The sequence below is a fragment of the Hakea prostrata genome, chromosome 4 (assembly GCF_041222555.1).
Source record: "Hakea prostrata isolate BN-2017 chromosome 4, UWA_Hpros_2, whole genome shotgun sequence".
NCBI lineage: Eukaryota > Viridiplantae > Streptophyta > Magnoliopsida > Proteales > Proteaceae > Hakea > Hakea prostrata.
Window position 1 is genome coordinate 22,260,783 of NC_142603.1, and position 16,188 is coordinate 22,276,970.

Consider the following 16,188-nt stretch of genomic DNA (forward strand, 5'->3'; position numbering starts at 1 on the left):
AATGTGGATTTGACTATAATCATAGTAACCATTGAGAAAGCAATAGTGGCTTTGCTCTACCAATTTCTCTGAAATCTAGTTAATAAATGGCAAGGAGAAGTGATCCTTCTTGGTGACTTTGTTCAACTTCCAATAATCTATGCAGACATGCCAATCCATAGTGGCATGAGTTGGACAAGGTCACCATCTTCATTTGGAACCACAATGATACCGGATTTCTTGAGGACAACCTAGGTAAGACTGACTTCATTGTTAGAGATGAAGTAGATAATTTTGGGCATCTAACCACTTAATCACCTCATTTTTCACTACCTCCCGCATGTTAGGATTCAGATGACGCTGAGCATTGCTACGAGGTTTTGCTCCATCCTCACAATATATCCTATGCATACAGATAAAAGGGTTTATGCCCTTAAAATCCACTTAAGGACCAGTCGATGGTTGCCTTGAATTGAGAAATCACTCCTAAAAGTTGGTCTTATTGCCTAGGTGATAGATCAGAAGAAATAATGATCAGGAAGGCTTCATCTTTCTCTAAGAATGCATACTTTATATTAGAAGGGAGAGGTTTAAGATCCAGCATAGGGAAAAATATGAGGGATGAGGGTTGAGAAGATGCAGCCAATAGAGGTAAAGGCGCGAATCTAATTGTAAATGGTGACTGGTCCAAAGGAGTGGAAGAGTCCAACAATGTGTTGACTTCTTCAATATTCAGGTCAAATTCTTCAAATGTGAAGTTGTGTTGTAGGGGATCATCAATAAGCATGTTGGAAGTATAATCAATCACTATCTCATCAACAAGATTAATCACAAAGCATTTCCCTATTTGGGCTTAAAGATGCATTGAAAATGTTGACTTTAAGTTTCTTATTGCCAAATGATATGTTCATGACACTCGATCTACAATTGATGCAAGCATTTCAAGTGGCTGAGAAGGGGCATCCCAGAATGATTGGTGGAAGCTTATTGATAGTTGGATTGTTCATGTCTAGGATCATAAAATCTATAGGAAAATATAGATCATTAACTTTTACCAAAACATTTTCAAGTAGCCTGCAGGGTCATTTGATTGACTGGTCCGTTAATTGTAGAATCACCTTAGTGGGTTTAAATCTCCTAGACCAAACTTATCATAAACCGAACCAGGTAAAATATTCACACTAGCTCCCAAATCGAGCAATGTTTTACTTATAGATAGATCTCCAATGACACATGAAATTAAAGATTTACCTGGATCTTTAAGTTTAGGGGGCAGTTGGTTGGAAAGTTCGAAGCTTACATTTTCAGTTAGGTGCACAGTTTTAGGAGTCTGAGTTCTTGACTTACATTGTAGGGTGCATAAATCTTTCAGGAATTTATCATAAGCTTAGACCTGTTTGATAGCATCCAATAGTGGAAGATTGATACAAACTTGTTGGGAGAAGTCAATAATCCATTGCACCTTAGCATTCTTTCCAAAATCTAGAATTGAGGACTCAAGAGCTTCATGGTGTCTCTTTACTAAGCTTATGTATATCATCACCATTCTCATGGGTAAAATCATCCTCTACTTGGCTCTCAAGATCAGTGGGTAATGGCTTAGGAGTAGGAGAAGGTGAATAATATTCTTTCCCACTACGTGTCACAATAAAGACTACTTGGACTTGTTTTTTCCTAGACCCAATTTGATGATTAAGGTTACCTATTGGTTGACTAGTTAACTGGCCAGCCTCCCTCTTACTAATGACATCAGTTAGTTGACCAAGTTGGGTTTCTAATTATTAATGAACTGAGAATGAGAATGCAACAATTAAGTGTTTTGCTCTAGTCCGCTAAGCTCCTTTAGTACCTTATCCTCAAATGATGAATTCTATGAGGGTTGGTGAACTAATGGTTGCCCACTGCTATAGGCATTAGGTTGCATATTAAATAGAGGTGATATATAAGGTAGTTGGTTAGAGGGATTGGGCATTGAGTTTTGCCATGAAAAATTAGGGTTGTTTCTCCATCCTAGGTTATAAGCATTAAAATATGGATCATTGCCAGGCTTAGAGACTTCCTAGGCTAAATGTGCATGCTCGTGAATGAACTCAAGATATTGTGCAGCCAAATAGCAATCAATGACAATGTGGGAAAGGCTAGAACATAAAGCACATATTTCAATCTGACTAGGTGGAGAGAAATTTGTAAGAAACGAAGACGGGTTTTTTTTTTTCCTAATGACAAGAGATAGTACAATTTCTTGGATAGCAAGTCAACCTTAATACTCATCTCAACGGTAGGATTGATCTCATAGAGACCACTCCACTTTGGTTGCCCAGTGAATGGAATCTCAATCCTAGCTGCTAAAACATGGTGTTGGGAGTTTTCATTAAGAGCCTCAAAAAGTTCCCACACCTCATTCTCATTCTTGTGCATGAAATTCCCACCACAAAAAGAGTCAATCATTTGCCTGTGTTGGTCTCTAAAGCCATTATAAAAGCATTGAACCAATTGCCATTTAGGAACAGCATAGTGGGGGCACTTTCTAAGTAATTCTTTAAGTCTTTCCCATGCCTCATGAAATTGTTCTCCTTCTTGTTGGGAGAAACTTGTTGTCTCTCTCTTGAGGCTATTGGTATGACCAGTAGGGAAGAATTTTTTTTGGAATGCCTGTTGCATTTCTACCCAAGTGAATATTTTAACATTACCCTAGGAATGAAGCCAATCCTTAGCTTTATCCTTAAGTGAGAATGGGAAAGAACTAACCTTAAAGCATCGTCTGAGAGTCTTTGAATTTTAACCGTGAAGGACACCTCTAAAAACTTATCTAAATGCTTAGGCTCTTCATGGGCAAGTCCATTAAAAGATGGTAGCATTTGAATCACACTAGACTTGATCTCATATTGAGTAGCCTCTATGTCAAGCAACTTAATACAAGAAACTGGAGGATATGTAGTAGTAATGAAATGCTCACTCAAGGGCCTCATTGGGAGCTCATTGTTTGTCATGGTTATTTGCCTCCTAAGGATGACGAAGGTCCATTCTAACTCTAAGTCAGGCGGGGTCAACTTAGGGTTATGGGATTGGAGACCATGCATCCACATGAAACAAAATAGCTAAATAAATAAAATTGAAAGAAAATAACTACAGCAAAAGAGAGGGTTTAGAACGTACCTGAAACGCAGTCCACTTGATCTTCCAAACAAAATTGGGATCGGAGGGGGTGAGGATTTTTAAAAATTAACCTAAAAAACCCAACTAATGCAAATATTACAATTGAACTATCCTAAATACAATTATATCTAAGAAATAAAAGATAACAGCCTAAACTACTTATCAAATCACTACTTTTGCAATTACCTACAAGACAAAAGAGAAAGAAATTGGTTAAATAATCAAAGAAAAAAATAAAAAATAAAAAACACTAAATTGACTCTAAAAATTACGCCTAATTGACAAAATCAATCATAGCAACCGTGCTTCAGTTCCTCGGCAACGGCACCAAAATTTGATTGTCACTAATCAAGCAAAATTAAAGTCTTATACTAGTCTAGCTAGTAGAAAGTACAGGGTTGAACTATAGGGAACTAAAAGGTTAAGTTACCAAGATTGAATTAAACAAAACCTAATTTAAAGTAAATATGATTTTTTTTAATTTACTTTAATAAACACAGAAATTAAACTAATAATTAATGTGAAAACTTTAACTATAAATAGGTGACGGTCATTGGGATTTCGAATCCCCAATGCTTTTCACAAACCGATTTAACTCTACACCTCAAAACAAAAGATGGTCTCTTATCTTCGCAAGACTACCATTCATCACCGAAGCTTATAGAGCATCATCGGTCAGACTCACAATTCAAAGCATCAACTAGAAGGCTTATAACTATCAAATTAATGAAATAAGTATGGTTCATCCGCATCCCAAAGAATAAGGAACTAGCTACTCATTATAACAAAGCTTATAAAACTAATAAGAATTGAATTTCTTGCAGGGACTGCTACTAATCATAGATACCACTCTGACGAAAGCTTCAGCTTCATTTTGGGTAATTGATCATTTTGAAGCCCTATTTAATATTTTTCGTTCTAAAATGTGTCATTATGTTTTAAAGCTGCCAGAGAATGTCAGAGCTTCTCAAGAGAACCCTCTCCAAGGTGAAAAAAAGTGTGGAAGTGTCCGTCAAGGTTTCCGATCATCGTTTCTCTTTCTAAAAGGTTAGTATCCATCTTCTTTGTTCTAGTTCTTCTATTTTGCTTGTTTCTACCTACTGTATAGACCTACTTCTAGGTCTATACTTGTTGTTATGACCTACCTCTTCCATCCTCTTTATTCTAGAGTGAATCTCCATTTACTCTAGCTCTTCCATGAACTTCACGATAAGATTTCAAAGAAGACCAAGTATAAAATCCATTAGGTTTTCATACTTTTTGTTTGGTTTTATCTCAAAACCATGTTAGACCATGATCTATTATGATTTCAGACCAGTATCTTCTATCCTCTTTACTCTAGAGTGAATCCTCATTCACTCTAGTTCTTCCATGAATCTTGCGGTATGATTTCGATAGAAACCTAAATAGGATTTGTTAGGTTTTCATTATGTTTGCTATAATTGATCTCTAAACTATACTAGATAATGTCCTACCATGATTTCAGAATTTTCTATTTAATTTCGGAGTAGTTTGGAACCCAAACGAGAAATTTCCTGTCTATCTGCACATATTATGTCCGTACACAGAGCATTGGTCGCCTGCCCTGGTTGCCCCAAGCAACCCACCCACTGTCCAATGGGTTATTTGTTCTCTTTTAACTCTATACCCCTAGGGTTGTTTCTAACTTTGAATCATCATGTTGTTAGGACTCTTTGACAAGTTTGAACTCATTCTTTGACCTACTTTACAAAGGTTGTGAATCGATAGCAAGGTGAGGACGTTCACTTACACATAACCCTAGTTACATTCTTGTTTGTTATGGAAGTTTAATTTTTCATATTGCGATTTTAGGGTTTAGGAATGATTAACATGACTCTATAATTTTAAAATATAGTTGATTAATGATGTTATGCATATATGATCAATATGTGACTATTTGGACTTGGAATGAATTGTGACATGATAATGAGATTGGATTCATATTGTAATGCGAATGTAGGTGGTGATTGTGAATTGGGGAATACCATTCGGGTGTTTTTGTCTTGGGACGTTAGTGGAGCTGATATGGGACACAATCTTATGATGCCCATTGGCACTTCTAATGATCATTGGATGTTATGATTAAAAAGTGTAGTTAAGTTTGGTCAAGAACCTCATCATATCATCACCCTATTGGAGGGGTATTGATGTCGAGTGACTCGTAGTAGCGGTATTTGGTTGGTAGGCGCCCAAGAATGCGAGAAGCATGAGGGGACACACAACATTGTCGTGGGGGTCATTCATTGGTAGGGTTACATATAATAGGCTTGGGCTCGTGGACACCCAAGAATGTGAGAAGCATGAGGGGACACGAGAGCTTCCCGCCCATTTTACGTGGATGACCAATAAGGGATGGTGTAGTCTGAGAAGAAGATGATGACTCTAGATAGGAAAGGATACTAAACCAAAATGGTGAGAGCACAAGGGGAGATATCTGAACCTAGTATGATGTGACTAAGTAGATGACTTGCATTGGGTTAGACTTATCCCTGAAATGCACCATTACTCATACCAATGATGTGGTGAGAGAGTGGTGACCTAAACCCAGCCATGGTTATAGTCCGAAAAGGATGTATTGACCCCTTACTCGTGACCTCAAGACCAGTAACCAACCTGTGAGAGATCAGAGTGATGGTACCTTTCAAAGAAGGCTTGTGTTCCATCTTAATGCGTGTCCACTGAGTGAGGGAATCTTGCTCATCTGCGCCCATATCAAATATATCATCAAGATTGATGTATTGCCTATCATTCTCAGCCTGCTCCCTGACATGTTGTAGCTTCAACCTCATATTATAGTGACAAAATACCATATCATTTAGGCGTTGGCTTCCTAACCAGTTCCTCCTCTTGGAGTGGATCATACTGAATGTACTCCAATTCCTCTCACATCCACAGGCAGAGCAAGTCTGAGACAGGATTCTGATCGCCAATCTCCAAAGGTTGATGCACTGTTGCCATAGGGATACCACCATTCAACTGCATTATCACAAAAACATTAAGTTAGAAACTCATAAGTCATAACTTTAATACTTAACATCAAATCAACTCATCTACAAATTATAATAATAATATTAATGCATTTATGCATCTAAGGATAAAACTATAATCTATATAAGTATCTAACCTGGATCACAAGTTTCTCTGCACCGTACAGCAGCATCTCCACTAAAAGACCCAAATGCATCCCTAAACAACTTGATCTGCAATAATACAATCATTAGTATTGATTGGTTAGCTAAATTCTCTAAACAATAAATACAAATTTTAATCGTTTGAAATTCCTGATGTCTCACCTCGTTGTGGCAAAATGATTGGAGTATCGGATCTAGCACCAACTTAGAAATCACCTGTAACAGTGCATCCAACAGATTTGTGTCCAACCCTAAATGTTCACTATATTGATATTTAGGGTTTAGAAAATAGGCTGCATAACTAAAAAAGCTTACAATTAGTACTTAGAGCTAGAATTGAATAAATTATCAATACCTACAAGGCTACAACTACAAGTCAACAACCCATAATATTTACTTATCGACCCTATGCAAGGGATGCATCAGATGAGTTGTCCATCATGCATCCACAATATCCAAGAAAGCCTAGTGTCCTCTAGGGTTTGCTACCTATATAGCAACCTTCATATGCTCAAGGGATGCATACAAGTGGGGCATAGTGGGTCCCCTCAAGGAAGAGTCCACCATACGCGAAAGACCTTTACAATAGGCTCTAAGGTCTGCAACCCCACAATAACACTTCTCCAGAACTCATCAGATGATATTGTGTGTTGTGCCTCGCGCCCGTTGGGCATCTGAATTATCACAAACTCATTAAATCAATAGACAATAGATAACTAGATACAAGATAATCATAAACTCATAATATAAACATAATAATTTATAAGATGAAATAGTAGATAGTTATCTTACTTGGATCTAGCCCAATCAAACCACTCCTACGATGCAAACATGCCTCTGAGGCCTGACTTCTTATCTTGCATGCTACTTAAGGCGAAAAAATTCGTCTTGTCGGACCAGATCGCACCAATTCACCTCCACATGATCTCCTCATCATTGCCAAAGCAGTGTTATGATTGTAGATGAAGTTGTTTACTTGTTTTGCCCTTTCAACTTTGTTGTGGACAATGCTGATTTTTCCAATGTCCCTTAGCATTAGGTCAATAGAATGATGATAATCCGGTGAACCCATCAACACTTCACCGGCCTTCTTGAAGTTGGAGCCATTGTCAGTGACAATTTGCACCACATTCTTCCTACCAACCTCATCTATCACATCCTGTAGGAGACCCATGATATATCTATGGTCTTTTAATTATATGACTAGTAGCATCCACTGATTTCATGAAAATGGTTCTTCTGTCATAGTATACCATAAAGTTGGTGATGGACTTTCTCGTCGGGCCGCTCCATCCATTGGACATGATGGTGCATCCATAAGTATCTCAGAAGGGTTTCATACTGTCAATATCCACCTACAGATCTTTCTTCTTCTCCTGAAGGAGGGTGGTCATCAACTATGTAGGGTTGGACCATCATATCCAGAGCCTGCCTCTGCAATAGTATCAATCATATGCCTGTAATATGGATCCTGTGTTGTGTTTGCTGGGATGTGACTGTAATATATTCACTTTGATACTGCCTTTTTTACCTTCTTGGCCATACCTTTTCATGCACCAAAAATCTTGGGCTGCTTAGCCCCCTTCCTCCTGAATATATCAGGATCCTGCTCCATGATCGGGTCCCCACGGCGTGGATAATCAGATGGTGGCGGCAATGCTGAACCTGATGTACAAGGGGCCCGGTGACTCTGTGATCTCCCAAACATTCCAAATACACCACCCCTCCCCCAACTTCAGAAGGTCTAGCCCCTGCAGGCCTAGAGGGACCATCTCTTGAAGCTCTAGCTTTGGTCATATCCTGCTCTTTGATGGTGCAATTGTCTGCTCTCTGCCATGGCCCGCTGCATGTCCCTCTCCTCCTAATGTCTCCCCACATCAACAAGATCAACATCCCTATCATCATCTGAATCATCTACGTATGATGATGGTCCCCGCACTGCATCATCTAGTGTTCTGTTGACTCTCCTCCAATCATCTTTCTTCTTACCCTTCGCTTTTTGTAACTCCCTAAGTGCCTTCAGTACATCTTGATGGGCCTCTATGCATGTAGTCACATCCTTTGAACTCTCAATGATTTGAGCCTTCAACCTATTAATGCCACCTAAATAGATTCTTTTTTTACAAAAATTACACTGTTTTTTTTTGTCTCCGTCAATAGCCACATAGTATTGCCATGTTGGGTCAGTCCTCCCTCCTACTGCTGGCCTCTCAGCCTGTCCCTGTGGCTATGTTTGTCCCTGTGTCTGTTCCCATCCCTGTGACTATCCTCGTCCACCCTAGGAAGACCTAGCTCCCCTCTTACTCCCACTAGCAGCATGATGACTGTTGCATTCAAAATGATGGCATAACCGCATAAGTCACTTAATAAATAAAAGGGATAATTACTGTTGCCCCCTTGTACTTTGATTTTATTACTACTTTATCCCCTATACTTTTTAAAATTACTATTCCAACCTTTAACTTTGTCAACAATTACTAATGCCCCCTCTTGTTAAGCTTCGTCAGTTTACTGATGATGTGACATCTATATATTGTTTCAAAATCCCAAAAATAACCCTTCAATTATCTTTTTACTTATTTGTTATTTTTTCAAGTTATAATACTACCCTTAATAGGAAAAAATTAACTTTAATTTCACTTTTCGTTTTTAAAAAGAAACCACCAAATAAAGGAAAGATGTGATTTTTTTTTCTCTAAAAATAAATCACAAAATAAAGGAAAGATGTAATTAAATAGAAACTAAAATATTAAGAAATATCAAATTTAATTCAAAGTTGAAAATTAAAAATCACCTAATATATCTGCCTTATGTATGCTACCAAATTTTCTATCAATTAGATCTTATATGCTAATTTGTTTGTAAAACTTCCATTATAGTGACAAGGTGATTATGAAAAATTTAAGTGGAATGTGAAAGTTTCAACAATCATAAGTATGTGGTCCCACCAAATTCAAAACTAATTCTAAAATATAAGATTTTAAGGATATAATTGATATGCAATATAGTTTCTATAAATGAGGGTAATGCCATATTTTTTACTTCTTAATTTTAAGGACAAAATAGACATTTCATATTTGATGTTAACAGCCATTTAACACCTTTAGAAGTGAGGGGGGCAATAGTAATTTCACAAAGAAGAGGGTTTGATTAGTAATAAAACCAAAGTATAAGGGGGCAATAGTATTTATCCCTAAATAAAAACATCAAAATATTTTTCTATACACAAATAAACAATCATATATGAATATTGCATGTATGATGTAAATATGTAATCATGTACCTAAGCATAAGTGCATAATTGTATAAGTATATAACAATTAAGCATTAAATACTAAGTATTAAGTAGCAATTCTTCATCTTATTTTTAAATGCAAAATGACTTTTTACAATTTTCTCAGCAAAAAAAATAGGCTGCCTATATCAAAACCGGCGATGAAGCCATATGGGCAACACAGCCAACAGTTGAAAAATACTTACATAATTATTCCATAATTTTCAAAACATAGTCCCCCATTTTCCCCCTATTTTTTCTAGTTTTCATAATTATTGATATTTTTATTAATATTTTAACATTTTTTGAAAAATAAAATAATTATTTATTGGGTCAAAAAATATTTCAATTCCGTGAGTCCGTAGATCGGCTCACGGAGTTCCACATATGTTTTTTCTATCATCATACAATATTTATATCACTTAAAAAGTAATCATTTTCAGTGCTCAAAATATAATTTTTTACTCACAAAAATAAAAAACAAATTACTTTGCGGAAAAAAAAGTATGACTCCATGAGATTGTAGATCGGCTCATGGTATTCAACTATATTAATTTCATAATCATCCAACATCATTATAGCATGCATTTTGTCAAAAAATAGTTGGAGAAGAATGGTTACTTGTTTGATGAAAAAACTCCTAGATATGTGCGAAACCCCTCCTAATTGACCGAAACAACGTGATATCCGGCAATAACGAAGCAAGATGTACTCGTAGATGTCAAAGATCGAACCAAAATATGGAGAAGTGGGACAAGAGAGAGAAAATACAAAAAAATAAGAGGGAATTAGGCCCAAATTTCGCCCAAATCCCCCTTTTATCGCCAATTCTCGGCGATATCTCGAAAGGTCGAAAAGTTGACCGTTGGAGATATATCGCCGATTTCTTGGTGATATATCACCGACTTAAGGAAGATGTCGTGTTGCTTGGGGGGGGGTTTATGTCGCCCCCCAGTGACACAATGAAAAATCGCATGTGTTGGATCGCCGACACACGATACCATGATCATATCATGTCTTGATTTGGATTGTAATTTGTTATTTATATATGTTGTAAATATGTTTAAAATTTATTAATGTTATTTTATATGAATATCTATTCTAATCATGTCTTTTATCCATGGTTTTATTTAGTCCCACATCGGGTTAAGATGAGCTGATTATATAGTTTATATATAGTAAGGGCCTTTGTAATATTAATTTGTGTGACACAAACTGAGCCTAAACCCTGTTGTGACCCTGCCATGAGTATATATATATAGTCGTGGGTCATAGGCCTTAATCTGGAAGGTCCATTTTGTCATGGGCCCTATTCCGGAAAGCCCATTGCTAGGTGAAAACGTGGAGATGCCATTTGAGAGGCACTCTCTTGTAGGGAGGTTAGCTGGAGGTACCTTCCTGAAGAGAGTTGAGCTGAAAGATACCCTCACAAAGAGAGGTGTCCTTAGCCTTTCACCCACAGCCTTTGGGGCTCTATATAAACCCATTTTCGTGTTCATTCTTTACATTGAATTTCCTCCTCCTCCTCCTCTCTCTCTCTCTCTCTCTCTCTCTCTCTCTCTCTCTCTCTCTCTCTCTCTCTCTCTCTCTCTCTCTCTCTCTCTCTCTCTCTCTCCCCCTGTTATTCTATTAAGCAATGAACATAACCTGATTACACCTTGAGTAACCTTTCTGGGGTGCAACCTTAAAGGTTTGGGCTGACTGATCTTGGGTGAAGACACTTTTAGAACCCGTATTGCACAAATCGGGGTGTCTAAATACCTTAAAGAAAGTACTTTTGGTACGTTTCAGCTCTGAAGAAGTTTAGTAAGCAAGTCTATTTGCAGATTCCTCATCAAGTTTAAGGTATTTACTATTGTCCTACTATGGCTACTGACAACACCACTGAAGTAGTCAACACAACCGTTGGAAAAGAGACCAACATGAAGGACACTACAACTGTAAGTACATATGAGAAAGTTACTGAGAACGACACTCCTCTTCCATCTTTGCAAGCTTCGTAACCAACAATCGGAAAATCAAATTTTGACAAAATCAAGCAGTTCAAAGGTGAGAACTTTAAACGTTGGAAGCAAATGTTGTATTTTGCACTTATGGAAGTTGGGATAGCATTTGTGTTGAATGAACCCCAACCTAATAAGTCAAGTGATCCTTCATTCGATCAGAAAAGGATTGAGTGGTTCACTGCGGATTTCAAATGTAAGAATCACATTCTAAATGCGTTGTCCAATGAGTTTTACAATGTGTATATCTCGTATGAATTTTCTTATGAAATATGGGAGGCATTAGTCAAGAAGTATACTCTTGAGGATGCAGGTAACTTAAGGTTTGTGGTTGAAAATTTTCTGGAGTTTACGATGGTCGACGGGATTAGCATCTTTGACCAAGTAGACAAGTATCAAGTATTGGTAGGGAATCTGGCAAAAGAGAATATCATTCTGCTAGATGCCTTTGTGACCAGTGCCTTGATACACAAGCTTCCTTCCTCTTGGAGTGCCTTCAAGGTCTCAATGAAACGGAAGAGGAATGACTAGGCCTTTAACAGTGTTGTGGTTTGGATCAAAATAGAAGAGAGGAACCGACTTCGGAATGAACCTAGTAGTTCCAATAAGCCTAAGGACAACTTGGTAGAGACTGAACAGAAAAAGAAATATAATAAGTCTCTGAAATCTGACCAAGATGTTAGCTTCAAAAAGAAGAAGAGAGCATGCTTCAAGTGTGGCAAACTTGGGCATTACATAAAAGATTGCAAGGTGAAGAAGAAAGGAGGATCAGAGAAAGCGAGGGCTAATTTGATTGATACTGAGATCTACACAGCAATGATAACAGAGGCTTTTGTGGTTGAAAAATCAACATCTTGGGTGATAGATATGGGTGCTACCAGGCACATTTGTGGAGATAGGAGCTTCTTCTCCAAGTACTCTGATGCTGCTAACAAGATCTTCATGGGAAATTCTCAACCAGCTAATGTGTAATCGGAAAAGGACAAATCACCCTGAAGCTTACCTCTGGAAAAATTCTGAAGTTGGAGGATGTCCTCTATGTACCAGATATAAGGTGGAATTTGGTCCGCTCTTGAATAAAGCTGGGTTCAAACTATCCTTTGAAGCAAACAAAGCAGTTCTCTTGAAAAATGATGTATTTATTGGAAAAGGTATCTAAATGATGGCCTCTTTGTATTGAGTATTACTAAATTAATAAATACTTCTGATTCTGCTTATGTTCTTGATTCTTTTGATTTATGGCATGGTAGACTAGGTCACAATAGTGCACCTTATATATCTCAATTATGTAAGTTGGGCATTATACGTAGTGTTAAACCACCACTAACTAAATGTCAAATTTGTGTTGAGGCTAAGTTTACAAAGAAACCTCATAAGTCAATAGATAGGAAAACGAATTTGCTAGAACTAGTGCATAGTGATTTATGTGACTTCAAATCACAAGAATCAAAAGGAGTTAATAGGTATGTTATTACCTTTATAGAAGATTGTTCTAGATATACTATGATATATTTACTGAAATCTAAGAATGAAACCTGCAATGCCTTTCTGGGCTTATAAAGCGAAGTAGAGAATCAACTTGGAAGAAAGATTAAAAGGCTAAGGACTGACAGAGGGTCAAAATACTTCAGCCTTAGTAAATTTTTTGAAGAGAATGGCATTATTCATGAAACCACTGCCCCATATCAGCCAAAATCAAATGGAATAGTATAGAACAAAAAAATCGTTCATTAAAAGAAATGATGAATGCAATGTTAATCAGTTCTGGCTTACCTCTTGACTTGTGGGGAGATGCAATATTAACTTCGTGTTATGTTTTAAATAAAATTCCCCACAAGAAGATTGGAATGATACCATATGAAAAATGGTATTTAAGGAAACCTAGTGTGAAAGACTTGAGAACATGGGGTTGTTTGGTCAAAGTAGCCATTCCAGAACCTAAGAAGCAAAAAGTTGGTCCTAAAACCATTGACTGTGTGTTTTTAGGATATGCAGTGCATAGTTCTGCGTATCGTTGCATGGTTATAAGAACCATTGAAGAAATTTGTGGGAAAAAATCAATAATTGAGACAAGGGATGCTGAATTCTTTGAAAGAATATTTCCTTTTAAATTTAATAGACTTGATAGTGAGTCTGGAAGTAGTAGTATGAATCATGGAAATGATTTGGCTACAACCGCTGATTTATCTCAAGAATTGACACAACACTGGAAATGAGATAATATTGACTCCAAGTGGAAATGAGAATCCTATACGGAAAAGCAAAAGATAAAGGAAAGCTAACTTTTCATCTGATGAGTGAATAGTCTATATTATATGTTGGAATTTATTAATTTGATTAATAAATTAAATGCCCAAGGGCTATTGGAAACTCGCTATTAGGGCGGTTACAAAATAGGGTTATATATTTTGGTAACCACCGCAAGTGAGTAAGTAACTAACCGATCATCGCACGAGCGAATCTCTGAGAAACGGCGGCTCCATCTCTCTCTCCCTCTCTCTTAGAATCGAGCTAGAAATTCTTCTTTCCTAGTTTTTTATCTTCATTCCATTAATCCACGGCATTTGGGTTGTGGATATTATTCCCTTTCCCGTGATTGTGAAATCTCCGGAAATCTTTGGTGGTGGAACGAGAACGTGGATCTAGATTTCCGCTGCGAATACTTCAAGTAAGGGAAGCGAATCGGTAAGGAATTTTTCCCCATCAATTAATTGAATTGAATTACTTTTGATGTATAACCAACATTGGCATCGAGCCATTGGTTCCCACGTTTATTGTTCCTCCCCATTGTTTAATTTTATTGTATGGATCCAATGGGAGGATCAAGGGTTTAATCGAAACCCATGGGAGAATTGATAGGGTTTTTGGAAACCTTTAATTTTGATTCGGATCCGAGTGGGAGATCCTGGCATTTCCCTAATAAAGATTTGCATGAATTGATAATCCATGATGATAATTTTTGTTTAAAAATTTATTGTTGGATTTTTTCATGTGTTTTTGGATGTTTTTTTCGAGTGAAAAACGTGTTTCGATTTTTTCGCTCAAGAAAAATTGAAAATGCGCTTTTGGTCACGGGACAGACGGACGAACGCGACTAGACGGCGCCGCTATATCGAGTGGTCACGGTGACCGACGGAATTTCGGGGAGACGGCCATCCGTCGGACCAGACGATGACCGCGAACCAGACGATCATCCGCGGTCACAGAATGCGAGACGAAATTTTCGCCTGGGCAGCGGTGTCATCCGTCCGGCATAAAAAAGGCAGACGGAATTCCGTCGGCGACGGCAGTCCGTCGGGAGATGGATTTTTTGAATATTGGTCGTCCGTTCGGAATGTGTTTCTAACTTACGGACACCAATGGCCCGACGATCGTGTGATGTTTGGGCATTGAGGGCCTATTGGGGCCTAGTGAGAGCTAATGAGGTGGAAGTGTTCGGTGAACCACCTCATAGCTTTAACATGATTGCATGTTTTATTTTAATAAAACTATTTTTTTATTTATGGGTCTATCAATCATGTTTCTTGCAAGAATGAAGCTAGTGTATAAGTCTATGTGGGTTTGCATGAGAATTTGATTGAATGTTTTTTTAGCATCTCTTTTGGTTTAAGTGCTTATCCCATAGGTTGACTATGCTAGTGTGATTTTTTGTTGCATGAGTTGTGTTTTATGCTAGATTTATTGAACTCATTCTTGTATGTAATATCTCTAGAAAAATGGCTGCTACCAAGAGCATTGTTGCCGACCTCACTAAAGGAGATAAGCCGAATGAGAGGAATTATGACCTCCGGCACCGAAAGGTGCAATATCTCTGGAAGAGGGAAGGAGACAAAAGAAGAAAGAGGAAGGAAGAGAGAGGGACGAAGGGAAGAGGAAAGAGGAGGGAAAAAGAGAGAGGGAGAGAGGAGAGAAGCAAGGAGAAAGGGGGAGGGGAAGGAGGAGGGATACCAAAGAGGGAGGGAAGAGGAAAGAAAGGAAAGAGGAGAAAACAAGAAAAGAGGAGGAGGAGGGGAGAAGAGAGAGGAGAAGGAGCAGGTCAGCCAAAGAGGGAGCAAGAAGAGAAGGAGAGGAAGAGAAAGGAAGAGAGGAGAGGAGGAGGGGAACAAAGAGAGGGAAGAGACAGAAGGGGGGAAGGAAGAGAGAGAAAGAAGAGGGCAAGAAAGAAGGGGGGAACAAAAAAAGAGGGGAAGGAAGGGGGAAGGGAAGAAGAAAAGATCAAGGGAAAGCGGAGGGAGAGAGCAAGAGGAGAGGGAACTCATCTGTTATGAACAAGCAAGGGAAAAAGTGGATTGTGATCAGGGAAGAAAAAACAAGGGAAGGAGGGGAAAGGAAAGAGGAAGCAAAAGAAAAGAGGGGAAAGAAGGGGAGGTCAGGCAAGGACATGAAATTAGTTGGAGGGGGAGATCCAGATGGGAGTCAGGACAGGGAAATTTGTTGATTTATCTTTAAGAATGGTTAGAGTGTATGAAAAAATTTGGTTGTATCAGGTGATAAGTATGGTTATGGTTTTGATAATGGTATGTAGGATACAATTGATTATATTTAATTCTAGTAGTGCGTTGAAAAAGGGAGATCAAGTGGCATGTAGACTAGGACATATAGCAGATAGGATGAAAGGTGGCAA

At 38.0% G+C, this 16,188-nt stretch overlaps 1 non-coding gene across 1 annotated transcript; it reads left to right on the forward strand.

Moving 5' to 3' along the window:
- The first annotated feature begins 2,485 nt into the window (after positions 1-2,485).
- On the forward strand, positions 2,486-2,592 carry LOC149018512 (small nucleolar RNA R71). The gene has a single exon (XR_016173239.1). It is a non-coding gene; the product is annotated as a small nucleolar RNA R71 (small nucleolar RNA).
- Positions 2,593-16,188: the final 13,596 nt, after the last annotated feature.